Genomic DNA, 13,371 nt, shown 5'->3' with positions numbered 1-13,371 from the left:
GGGGATGCCACCACTGTACTCAGTGTTAGGTATAGATGTTATAGCCTCCATAGTGACAGAGAATTCCCTTGTCCAGGTAGCTTGGCAGTACAACTGACAGGAAGGAATAACAAAGGAGGATACTTGTTCCACCTCCCCGTCCTGTGGAACAGAGCTAGCTGGTCAAGGCAGAGAATTTAATGAAAGAAAAGCACAATCACATCCCCCTGCATCCTGGGTGCAATTGAAGCCACTCAGCATCCTCATCCACGGTAGAAAAAAAACAGACTTGCACATGAGGATAATCCAGAGGTGAGCAGGGTAGACCATCGAGTAGAGGATGCTATGCTCTTTAAGTGACTTTTTTGACATCCAGAAACCGGGCTCTTTGCTTCTGAAAATCCACTGAGAAGTCAGGAAAGATAAAAATCATAGCAATATCATACTTGAGCGGGCCCTTCTTTCTGGCCAGACGCAGAGCTGTAGGTCTATCATTGCAATTAGGAAGCCATGTCAGGAAGGGACTAGTAGGTGCTCCAGGATGGAGAGGTCACATAGGAACTTTGTGAGCCCACTCCACTGCAAAGGTTGAGGAAAAGTCATTGCCCAAATTGGTTTTGAGCCATTCCTCCATTAACAGCTCAGGCTGCTGACCCTCCGAGCGCTTCAAGAGACCTATAACGCGGATGTTGTTCCGGCGCATTCTGTTTTCTAGAGATCATCTGCTTTCTATCGCCAGGTGTTTGTGGATCCAGCCACCTTGGCTACTTTAGAGGACATAGGAGTTACAGTATCCTTAATGTGGGATATCTTGGTCTCTGCCTCTGTGAAATGGCCCCTCAAGGCCTGTGGTTCAGGTCAAGACCTGGTCCAGAACTCAACTTTATCTAACCCGCCGAACCAAAACTTGAACGGGTCCACTCATCTGTACTGAGAAGTCAAAATATGAACTATTTTGCTGTAACAGAAGGCAGTTTGTTTCACAAAGAGCTGGAAAGCAGAAGAACAATGATTTCCTGCACCCAACATTGAAGCGTGGAGGAGGTTCCTTGCAAGTTTAGATCTGAATTTAAACAAATGGAGTTGGGGAATTAGTCATGGGCCAAAGTATCCTCAATGCTGGGAAAGACAAGCATATACTTATCCATGAATCATTGCCATCATGGAGGCATCTGACTGACTGTATTATTCTGCAGTACGACAATGACCCCAAACATACTGCCAATGTAATTAAGAACAGGTTTTTGAGACCACTTGGTATTGGCAAAGAAATAGACTGTAGGTCAAGGTAGTGGCTGATTTACTGTTAATGCTAACTGATTTAACTTTTTTAGACCTCCAAACTGAATGAACAATTAATTTTTTATTCTAAAGTTAGCAGAAGCAGCCAATAATCTTATAACCCTTCCTCTAACATCCAGACAGTTAAACTATTTCTTTAAGTCCGACTTTGGATCATTGGAAAACGAGGAAAGAACCTCCTGAGACCTATGAAATTTTGATGGGACTTTAGAAATGAGGTCAAGGCCAATGTAACATCCATGTGTGAAAATGCTCCTGCCATGATTAGGAGGTGGCCCAGCGTTAATGCTGTAGTTACCACTGGGAAGTGCAAGCATGGTTTAATTAAAACTTAAGACTTCTGGGACTTGTGTCCTTCAGCCTGTGTTTTCTGTTTTGCTATGGGAGCTCATTAGTTGATTTCAGTTAGTTATCTGCTGGAGCCTGGGGCGAGGTTCCTTCCTATATAAAGCTCCAGCAGTCAGTCCCTGGCTGCAACTTATAGCCTTGCTAGTGTGATTTTTGGTGATCTTCAGTATTGCAAGTTTATCCCCGTTATTGACCTTGGCCTGTGTTATCCATGAAAATCACAGATCCGAGAATGAGATCTGTGAGACTCAGTTTTGAGGCTCAAAATATGACTAAAGGGGGCTTTACACGCTGCGACATCGCTAATGCGGAGTCGTTGGGGTCACGGAATTTGTGACGCACATCCGGCCGCATTAGCGATGTTGCTGCGTGTGACACCGATGAGCGATTTTGCATCGTTGCAAAAACGTGCAAAATCACTCATCGTGACATGGGGGTCCATTCTCGATTATCGTTACTGCAGCAGTAACGATGTAGTTCGTCACTCCTGCGGCAGCACACATCGCTATGTGTGACGCCGCAGGAACAAGGAAGCTCTCCTTACCTGCCTCCCGGCCGCTATGAGGAAGGAAGGAGGTGGGCGGGATGTTACGTCCCGCTCATCTCCGCCCCTCCGCTTCTATTGGGCGGCCGCTCAGTGACGTCGCTGTGACACCACACGGGCCGCCCCCTTAGAAAGGAGGCGGTTCGCCGGTCACAGCGACGTCGCCGGGCAGGTAAGTATGTGTGACGGGTCTGGGCGATGTTGTGCGGCACGGGCAGCGATTTGCCCATGTCGCGCAACAGATGGGGGCGGGTACCCACACTAGCGATATCGGGACCAATATCTCAGTGTGTAAAGTAGCCTATACTTAATGGGTCTGTGTGTTATCCAAGAGAAGAAATCAGGCAGCACATGGACCCATCATGCACAGTCCCTTTGTATATAGCGTACATTTTTGCTTTATACAGTGTGTGCACCCATATCCTGTCCACTGCCATTAACTTGAGAATGGCGGCAGCTATAGGAATAGAAGCGGTGTCTAGATATAGTAAAGTAGCCATGCGCTACGCCTTGAAACCACCTATACGCCACCTGGTGAAAAACAACGGAGTTAGCATTTTTATCTCGAAAACGGAATGAGATAGAGAAAAAAAGTGAATTAAAAATTGTAGGCATCATCAATTCAATACGAATCGACACCTTGCATACAGAAATGCTATGATAAGAGTGTGTAAAACTCACAAGGCTGCGGACGTGAAGCGATACCTCATGGAGACCTTCCTACAAGTCAATGGGTATGGTGGCTGCGTGGAGTGGCCGCAACGTTCACCTGACCTGACCCCATTGGACTTCTTTCTGTGAGGTCACATCAAACAGCAGGTATATACGACCCCTCCACCAACATTGCAGGATCTACGATGAAGCTTCACAGATGCTTGAGCAAACATGTCACCTACCATACTGTACAACATGCAGCAAGATACAGTATGCTGCCCAGAGTCCAGATGTGCAGTGCAGCTGACGGTGGCCACTTTGAGCATCAAAGTTAAATGAGTGCTATATGCGTGACCAGCATTCAATGTTTTGGTTGGGTTTTGGGTTTCGTATCATAGCATTTCTGTATGCGAGGTGTCGATTCGAATTGATGATGCCCTACAATTTTTTAATTCACTTTTTTTCTCTATCTCATTCCGTTTTCTAGATAAAAATGCTAACTCCTTTGTTTTCCACCAGGTGGCGCTATAGGTGGTTTCATTGCATAGCGCATGGCTACTTTACTATACCTAGACAACACTTCTATTCCTATAGTTGCCGCCGTTCTCAAGTTAATGGCGGTGGATAGGGTATGGGTGGACACACTGTATATAGCGCCATCCCTTCGTATATAATGCATTCACCTATTATATATCGTACAGTCTTCGTATATAGCAGGGGTGGGCAATTAATTTTCCCATGGGGCCGCATGAGAAGTTGGGATGGTTTTAGAGGGCCGGACTAATATAATTAACTTGGTTCTACTATATATATATATATATATATATATATATATATATATATATATATATATATATATAAAAATATATACTGTATATATATATGTATATACACACATGCATATATACTGTGTGTATATAATATATATACACATACACACAATGTATACATACACACACAATCCCCATATTCTACATCACTACACCCGCCACATACTGCACCTGTAATAAACTACGCCTCTATATACTATACCACTATATACTACATCACTACACCCCTATATACACCTGTAATATACTACATCACTATATACTACACCTGTGATAACCTACATCACTACACCCCTATATACTACACTTGTATTATACTACACCACTACACCCCTATATACACCTGTATTATACTACACTCCTATATACTACACCTGTATTATACTACAGCACTACACCCCTATATACACCTGTATTATACTACACTCCTATATACTACACCTGTATTATACTACAGCACTACACCCCTATATACACCTGTATTATACTACACCCCTATATACACCTGTATTATACTACACCACTACTCCCCTATATACACCTGTATTATACTACACCACTACACCCCTATAGCCACCTGTATTATACTACACCCCTATATACACCTGTATTATACTACACCCCTATATACACACCTGTATAACAGAATACACCCCTATATACACCTGTATTATACACCACTATATACTACACCTGTATTATACTACACCACTATATACACCTGTATTATACTACACCCCTATATACACCTGTATTATACTACACCCCTATATACACCTGTATTAAACTACACCCCTATATACACCTGTATTATACTACACCACTACATCACTATATACTACACCTGTATTATACTACACCACTATATACACCTGTATTATACTACACTCCTATATACTACACCTGTATTATACTACACCCCTATATACACCTGTATTATACTACACCCCTATATACACACACCTGTATTATAATACACCCCTATATACACCTGTATTATACTACACCACTATATACTACACCTGTATTATACTACACCCCTATATACACCTGTATTATACTACACCCCTATATACACCTGTATTATACTACACCCCTATATACACCTGTATTATACTACACCCCTATATACACCTGTATTATACTACACCACTACATCACTATATACTACACCTGTATTATACTACACCACTATATACTACACCTGTATTATACTACACTCCTATATACTACACCTTTATTATACTACAGCACTACACCCCTATATACACCTGTATTATACAGGTGTATCTAGGGGTGTAGTATAATACAGGTGTATATAGGGGTGTAGTATAATACAGGTGTATATAGGGGTGTATGTGACGGGGTGTACAGCAGAGCAAGGAGAGACAACAGGCCGAGGATGATCCAACAGGTTTACTAACAGGAATACAGGAACAGCACACGACAAGTCCAAATAAAACAGATTTGGGGGCACCTCCCGATAATCCAAAGTGCCAGATCACGACGTAATAGTCCTTTTCAGAGTCCCAGAAATCCCACACAATCCACTGGACGGCGAGATCTGTCCGCAGAATCAGATCTCGCTCCCTTCCTCTTCAAAGCTCAGCTCCCAACTGCACTTAGAAACATGAGTGTATTGTCTGAGCTCGTGGGCCCGCCCCTCAAGGTAGGGGTGTATGCAATGGTTGGGCCCACTAGAAGATTCTAGAAGGTTGGCTCCGAGATGTCTACAAGTTTGTGTAGTTAGCGTTATCCACTGCTTACGAAACAATGGGAAGTTCCCCTGGCTGTGTAGACAAGAGATAATTGCATTATGGGCCCAGAGACACAGGAGATGGGGGGAAGGTATGGTTACTTACATCCCAAGACATTTCAAAGTGTTCAGTAAGTACAACCAAAGGAAAGTTACATCACATCCTGACATAGTATTACAGCAAATACAATGAGAAGGTAAAATACATCACATGGCATCTTATACAAAAAATATGGGATGGAGAAAAGTACATACATCATGACAGTGTAGTTTTATACTACACCCCTATATGCACCTGTATTATACTACACCACTATATATTACACCCCCCATATACCACAACTGTAAAACTACATTCCCATATACTACACCACTACACCCCAAATATTTGTCAACAGTTAACCCCCTCCCGCCCACCCCCCATTGTCCCCGCAGGTTACTAGTAACCTCTCTTCTTATTGTCCCCTCCTCAGGCACCTCTGTACGAGCCCCCTGCTGAGCGGCTTCTTTTTCACATGCCCAGGCTGCGCCGATGCTGTATTCCTAGGAGCCGCTGCTTCTCTCCATACGGCCCCCGCCGCTGCAGCTTCTTCTCCTGCTGGGTGGGAACTTTTTAAATGACACACGCGTGCCGTACTGACGATATCAGGGCGCGCGTGTGTCACAGAGAAAAGTGCCGGACAGGGAACAGAGGAGAGATTCCTGCGTTCCGCTGCCTGCACTGACTATGCGGAGCTGCAGGATCTGTCCTCTGTTTCCTACTCGGCACGCAGCGTGTGATGAGGGCAATCTGACCACGGGCCTCCCGGAGCCTGGAGCTCCGGACAACAGGTCAGATTGCCCTCATCACTGACCGGCCAGCAAGGACGCCCTGAGCCAGGCGGGCCGGTCACAGAGAGTAGGCGGGCCGGATGTGGCCCGCGGGCCGCCCCTTGCCCAGGTCTGGTATATAGTGTACTTATTTTTAATATATAGCACTCTCCTTAGTATATAGTGTACTCCGTTATTATGTAGAACCCAGACCTTTAGTATATAGTGTACCTGTACAGTGACTTCCTTAAAGCACCACTACAGTATATTTTTTTTTATTGCACCACTGGGGTGGCACTTTAAATGTAAGTTCCCTGCACTTTGTGTTATTCTCATCTTCGGTGGCTTCATCTCTCGCAGGCACAACTCCGGTCATGTGGCGCCATCTTGTGCCTGTAGCTTCTTACTGGCCGGAAGTCAGAAGTTATGTCACAAGCACTCAACGCATCTCTGTGAGAGCCAGAATGAGGCTCTCATAGAGATGTATTGAAAAGTGACCTCCAGTGCACTCTACCAAACACCGCAGCTGTCGGCAGATCATTTTCCCCTGCCCAGTGTGCTGCTGGAAAAGGAAGAAGGTGGCAGAAGGGGAGTATAACACTAGGGACAGAGGACTTACAATTAAAGCACAACTACATAATTGCAATAAAAAAATGCTGTAGTGGTGCTTTAATTAGATAGTTTCCTCTTTTATTATATATAACACCATCCTTTATTACGTAGCATCCTCTCTACTTATGTATGGTGCCATTCCTTATTTTCTTTATTATATAGCGTCACCACATCCCATTATTGCATACTGTCATTCATTCCTTGTTAAATACACTATAGTGTAAATCCTTACATAAGGTATTCCCATTATAATTGTTATTCACAGCGCCCTATCTTTATTATAGTCCTCTTTTGTTAGGTATAAAATAAAATGACTGCTGTTGAAGCAACAACTGACCAAAAGACAAGTCCATCAGCCTTCTCTATTAGAGAAGAAGATTCCATGAGCAGTCATTTAATTTTATAGCAAATATGAGTGGACGTTATAAAATAAAGATAGGGCGCTATAAATATAAAAAATAATAAGAGAATCCGATATGTAAAGGATGGTGCTTTACATTACAAAAGAAGGCAGGTCCTGGCACAGGTCATCAGGCAGAGGAGATGAGGCTCTGGCACAGGACATCTAATACTGTTGGGACAGAAGGCACAGGCACGGTTGTCAGGTACTGACTGGTACTGGCACTGGTCATCAGGTAGAGGACATCAGATACTAGCAGGAACTGTGACAAAGGCAAGGTTCGTGCAGGTACACAGGTGAGGAAGGTGCAAGAACACAAGCAAGGTTGGCAACATCGGACTCAGGTTATGCCGGACCCAGGAGTGATACCGAGACACAGGAACAGACTACAGGAACACAGACAAGATGGGTCAAAGAACACAGAACAAGTCTGGTACAGTAACACAGGCTGGACAGATCTATGAACATAGACTGGACATGCAAAGGTACACAGACTGGATGCATCCAGGAACATGGAAAGGTCAGGTACAGGAACACAGGTAGGACAGACACAGGTACACAGGCTAGATGGTTCCAGCAACATGGACAGGTCAGATACAGGAACACAAGCAGGACAAGTGCAGAAACTTCATCAGACACAGAACTGGTTTCAGGCAGGACTGGAACAGGATACACTATATGAAGAGAAGGTATGCACACCAGTGACTATGTAAGGGGAATATATGAAAAGCAGAAACTGCTGTGTGAATACTGACATGAAAAATCCAATAGCTATATGTAAGAGTGAAAGTATGAAAAATGGAATCTGCATTACTGCCATCAACATATGAATAAAGAAAAATTTAGCTATTGAATTGATCAATGCAATAGAGCCCCAACACTACGCCAAAGTATTTCTCTACGTTGGGGTCCCTAGCTTGTGTGTGTCCTCTCATGCAGTTAAAAAACTTACCGTGTTGGGAAGCTGAGACCCAGGCTATATATATGCGTATAATGTGGACTGGCAATAGGTGTGGTGGGGCCGGGTTCACAAATGAAAGACTACAAATCAATTAAGAAATAACGTCTGGAACACCATTCTAAGTCTGAACTGTGTGCAAAAACCTAAAAACTCTACAGTATATGAAGAGAAGGTATGCACACCAGTGACTATGTAAGGGGAATATATGAAAAGTAGAAACTGCTGTGTGAATACTGCCATGAAAAATCCAATAGCTATATGTAAGAGTGAAAGTATGAAAAATGGAATCTGCATTACTGCCATGAACATATGAATAAAGAGAAATTTAGCTATTGAATTGATCAATGCAATAGAGCCCCAACACTACGCCAAAGTATTTCTCTACGTTGGGGTCCCTAGCTAATGTGTGTCCTCTCATGAAAAAAATGGGTCATTTACTCATTTTCTCATATTTTTCTGCTCTGAAATATAACAATTTGGATACAAAAGAAAAACCATTTAACTCATAGAAAATGTGTACAAGGACCATGTGTGCAGAGGTAAAGAACCGAGGTTGAACGCTTTATTTCCAAAAGTCTACAAAGTAGGGAGCATGGGCAACTCCAAATTTCCTCGTCTATTTCATCTGGGAGCTTAAAAACTTATGAATTAACAGATTTAGGTAAAATTAAGTTCCATCAGTTTCCAATGATGGTTAAGAAAAACTACTATACTTAGCAGGGAAAGGGATATAATAAATGGATCACATCAGATGTTCATATAAAGAAGGAATGGATCGTAGATGGAAATAGTAATTTGTAATATGAACAGGTTTATTATTGTAGTATAGAGAAGTTACAGACACTGCTAAGACATGCAGATTGTGCGCCGAAAGTAACTGTAATGAATGGCAGATCGCTGAGATTGGGAGTTGGGAAGAAGAGGGAAGACATTTTGGCTACTTTTTGGGGTATGTATATACATGAATATATAACAATGTGAAATATTTAATGCACATTGAATATTGCCTTTTTATTTACTTTTTGAATGAAACATAATAGTAACTGTATATATTTTTTAATTCTAATAAAACATAAGTTCTAAAGTAAGTCTTTTTCTCAATTAATTGACTGCTATATTTTTTGTATACTTTGTCAATAACATGTATAATTTCTCACCTTCTGAGTTATTTGTGTTATTAGTGAACAATATAGGATTTTCACATTCTAGGTATTAAAGTATATGTTTTGGAAGGTACCCTTTTGGGTAAATAAATTTCCCACTTTCCCTGTGTGAGTTCTCTGGTGTCTAAAAAGATGTGATTTCTGTGTACTATATTTCCCACATTCAGAACATGAATATAGTTCGACCCTGTTTGACTTCTTTGGTGACTAACAAGAACAATCTAATCTACAAAAAATTTCCCACACTCTGAACATGAAAAAGGTGTTTAACAAGATCTGCTTTTCCTGCAAAATATTTTACACATTTTGAACATGAATATTCATGAATACTCCCCAGTGTGAAACAAGATTTGATTTCCATACAAAACACTTTCCACATTCTGATTAAAAATATGACTTCTCCCCTGTGTGAATTCTCTCATGATTGATTAGATTTTATTTCTGTGTAAAACATCTCCCACATTCTGAACATGAAAAATGCTTCTTACCTGTGTGAGTTCTCTGGTAACTATCAAGAACTGATTTCTGTAAAAAAAAAAAAAAAAAAAAAACAACAAAAAACCCCCCAACATTTTCCACATTCTGAATATGAATGTGGCTCCTCCCCTGTGTGAGATTTCTGTTGTGTAATGATGTGATTTCCTTGTGTAATTACTCCTGACCCCTCCAGACACTTAGGTTGGAGAAGAGCCCAGTGTGGACCCTCTGCATTCCTCAGTTAAAGGCTGGAGCGAGGTTATATATTATGATACTCATAAGCGCTCACTCCCCTGAAATGTGGTGAACTTTCCCCAGCAGCTGCCTCATATGATGTGTCACAACGGTGCCGTGCAAGGACTATATCAAGGTCTCAATCCGGTGGTGTTCTCCTGGTTCTAAAAAGTGCAGGAGAAGCAGGGTCTTTGGTCACAAGCATCCTCGCTCCAGACATTTTTTCATAGAGTCCAGAAATAGTAGGTAGTCTTGCCACTCCAGATAGTCTCAGTGGTATTCTCAATCATTGTTGGTTAATAGTTCCTGTAGTTATGGTTTGGGCAGGTCAGGTTATTTTCACAAAAGGTGGGACCTTTCTCCGTCAACCAAACAGTTGATGCAACGCCAATCCCACGTGATTCCGGATCTAGCTCCAGGAGCAGCACAGGTACCATCTTCAGGCGGTGAGTTCAATTTCACTGGTTCTTGGAATTCTCAGGAAAAAAGGGTGATATGGAGATGGCTATTAAGGCTTTGTTTCTTGGTTGGAGTCCAATGGATCCCCTTCCCAACGAGTTCAGAGTACAACAGTTGCGTCCTGGCCAAAACAACCCTTTTTCTGTGGGATTAGCCCACTAGGTGTCCATTTAGATGAAGAAAGAACACAAAAGATATGTTGTAACAGTGTGTCCCTCCCCCGCCTTTGCTCATGGTGTAATAGTCTGTCTCTCCTTGACTGTCCTATATGTACTACTAGTGGGGGATTGTTTGTTCTTCTCAGCATGGGACTTCTCCAATCCACAACTTGGTAAACATAACAGAGCCAGGAGTCTAAAGTCTATTCATGTATCAAGTGTCCAGGTGGAGTTGGACTCTTCTACCCACCTAAGGGTCTGATCCCAGGAGAGAAGAACAATGAGACCCATGTTAGTTCAGTTAGTTGGATCTCGGCTGGAGAAGGACTAGGATCTATTGCTGAGGCTGGATCCTAGAGCCTGTGTGTGTATGGACTGACACAGACTGGAGATCAGTGGCCACGTGGGATTGTGTTTTGTTGTTCACCCTGTTGGACTCAAGGAACTCATATAAGGACCATTGCCATATTTTCCCTGGCGTCGGAATACCGGGAGGTTCCCCTGGATCTTTTGTTTTGTTGTGGACTCCTTGCAGACTTTAAGGATTTATATTTGTTTGGTGCTTTATCTTTGTGGTTCCAATAAAGCCCTTTGGATTGTTCCTTGGCCTGGTGTCCCTTACTTCTCTGCCGCATATCCTGTCACAATATGTGCCAACCAACAAAGACATCTGGCCACTGATTTCTGTTGATCAACACACAACAGATAAAGAGCAAAGGCCTACCCTAAACAAAATTTTTGACAGGAGGTCGAAAGTGGCCAGAAGCATGGGTAATTGGATTCAAGCTTTCAAAATGCTTGCTTGCATTCTGGGTCAACAAAATCCTGAACGCTATTCTGAATTGTTCATTTATGGTGACTCAGTTTATCATGAGTTCAAATCACATGGGGGTATCTCTTGGTGTAAATACGATAAGGCGTTTTGCAGACATTTAGCTTTGCAACCTGATATTGGGTTGGGGGGGGGGATCAAGATGCTGAATGTAGAATTTCAACTGATCATTGTACCAAGAACCCCTTCCTTTCAATCAGTGACTGATGCTCCTTCATCATACTCCCAAGGGGCAGTTGCTGTGGAGCGTTGGCTCCTTAACGAGGGCCACTCTAGATCTTATGGCTTTTGTAAATATAAACATGAAGGCTCTGACTGCGGCAGATACAGTGGGAAAAAAAAGTATTTTGTCAGCCACCAATTGTGCAAGTTCTCCCACTTAAAAAGATGAGACCTGTAACTGACATCATAGGTAGACCACAACTATGAAACAAAATGAGAAAACAAATCCATTAAATCACCTTGTCTGATTTCGCAACATTTTATTTGCAAATTATGGTGGAAAATAAATATTTGGTCAATAACAAAAGTTCATCTCAATATTTTGTTATATATCCTTTGTTGACAATGAGAGGTCAAACGTTTTCTGTAAGTCTTCACAAGGTTGGCACACACGGTCGGTGGTATGTTGGCCTATTCCTCCATGCAGATCTCCTCTAGAGCAGTGATGTTTTGGGCCTGTCACTGGGCATCATGGACTTTCAACTCCCTCCCAAGGTTTTCTATGGGGTTGAGATCTGGAGACTGGCTAGGCCACTCCAGACCCTTCATATGCGTTTTACGAAGCCACTTCGTCGTTGCCCTGGCAGTGTGCTTGGGATCATTATCTTGCTGAAAGACCTAGCCATGTTTCATCTTCAATGCCCTTGCTGATGGAAGGAAGTTTGCACTCAAAATCTCACAATACATGGCCCCATTCTTTCATATACACAGTTCAGTCATCCTAGTTCCTTTGCAAAGAAATATCCCCAAAGCATTATGTTGCCACCCCCATGCTTCACAGTAGGTATGGGGTATGCCCGCAAGACCTTTCCGAGAACTTTCCACACTGTGCTATACGGGAGCCCCAATTACCTGGAAACACTGCGTGCCATGCTGTTCCCGGCAGGGTTGTTCGTGCCCTGTTCCACGATGGCAGTGGCAATGTCCTTCACAACCTCTCTGCTTACCGGTCGTTGCCTGCGCCCTGGCTGAAGAATCAGTAACACTGTTGTCTCAAAACGTGTCATCATCTGTCTCAGCGAATTGACAGCCATTCGACCGCTACATGTGTGAATGTCTATCAAATGACTAGAGACTCTCAGTGCAGCTGTAGCATTCCTGGCATTCTCATAAAACAACCGCACTAACAGCGCACGATCCAGCAAAGAGACAGGCATCTTACAGACTGAGTTTCAAAGCGCGCTCAATGTACAGTGCCACTTTTCCGCTGGTGGGGAGTTATTGTATATATATTTTTTTTATTTTAAGATGCCGTCCGTTTCCCCATGCCTTGAATAGCATACATACTAATTTTCAGCAAATTCTGTCCACTGGGTCAGTCTGCAGACGGCTCAAAACACTTTAGGTTATTTTATGGCCACCTTGTAGATCACTCTTTTTTATAATATTCTAATTTATTGAGAAGCACTTGTATCATTTGTCAAGTACTTAGGGGCTAGAAGAAGGAAAATATTAGAATAGATCATCATCCCCCCATTTCTGATCCCTTATTGGGGCATTGTTTAGAAAATTTTGAGGTAAGCTGATGCAGTGGAGCTTTCTGTAGTGTATAACAGTTTTAGAGTTCTGATGTTGACAAGGTTTTCATGGTTAAAAGATTGGTTATGTGAATAAAGAAATAAAGCTGTTG

General features: G+C 42.5%; 1 protein-coding gene across 1 annotated transcript in view; it reads right to left on the bottom strand.

The window, feature by feature from the left end:
- LOC142312968 (uncharacterized) overlaps positions 1-13,371 on the bottom strand; it is a 408,714-nt gene that overhangs the window by 302,405 nt on the left and 92,938 nt on the right. The gene's annotated exons all lie outside the window — the stretch shown is intronic.

This window comes from Anomaloglossus baeobatrachus, chromosome 5 (assembly GCF_048569485.1).
Source record: "Anomaloglossus baeobatrachus isolate aAnoBae1 chromosome 5, aAnoBae1.hap1, whole genome shotgun sequence".
In the NCBI taxonomy this organism is placed as follows: domain Eukaryota; kingdom Metazoa; phylum Chordata; class Amphibia; order Anura; family Aromobatidae; genus Anomaloglossus; species Anomaloglossus baeobatrachus.
The sequence above is the reverse complement of the archived record's forward strand: the minus strand, read 5'-3'. Positions and strand labels throughout refer to the sequence as shown.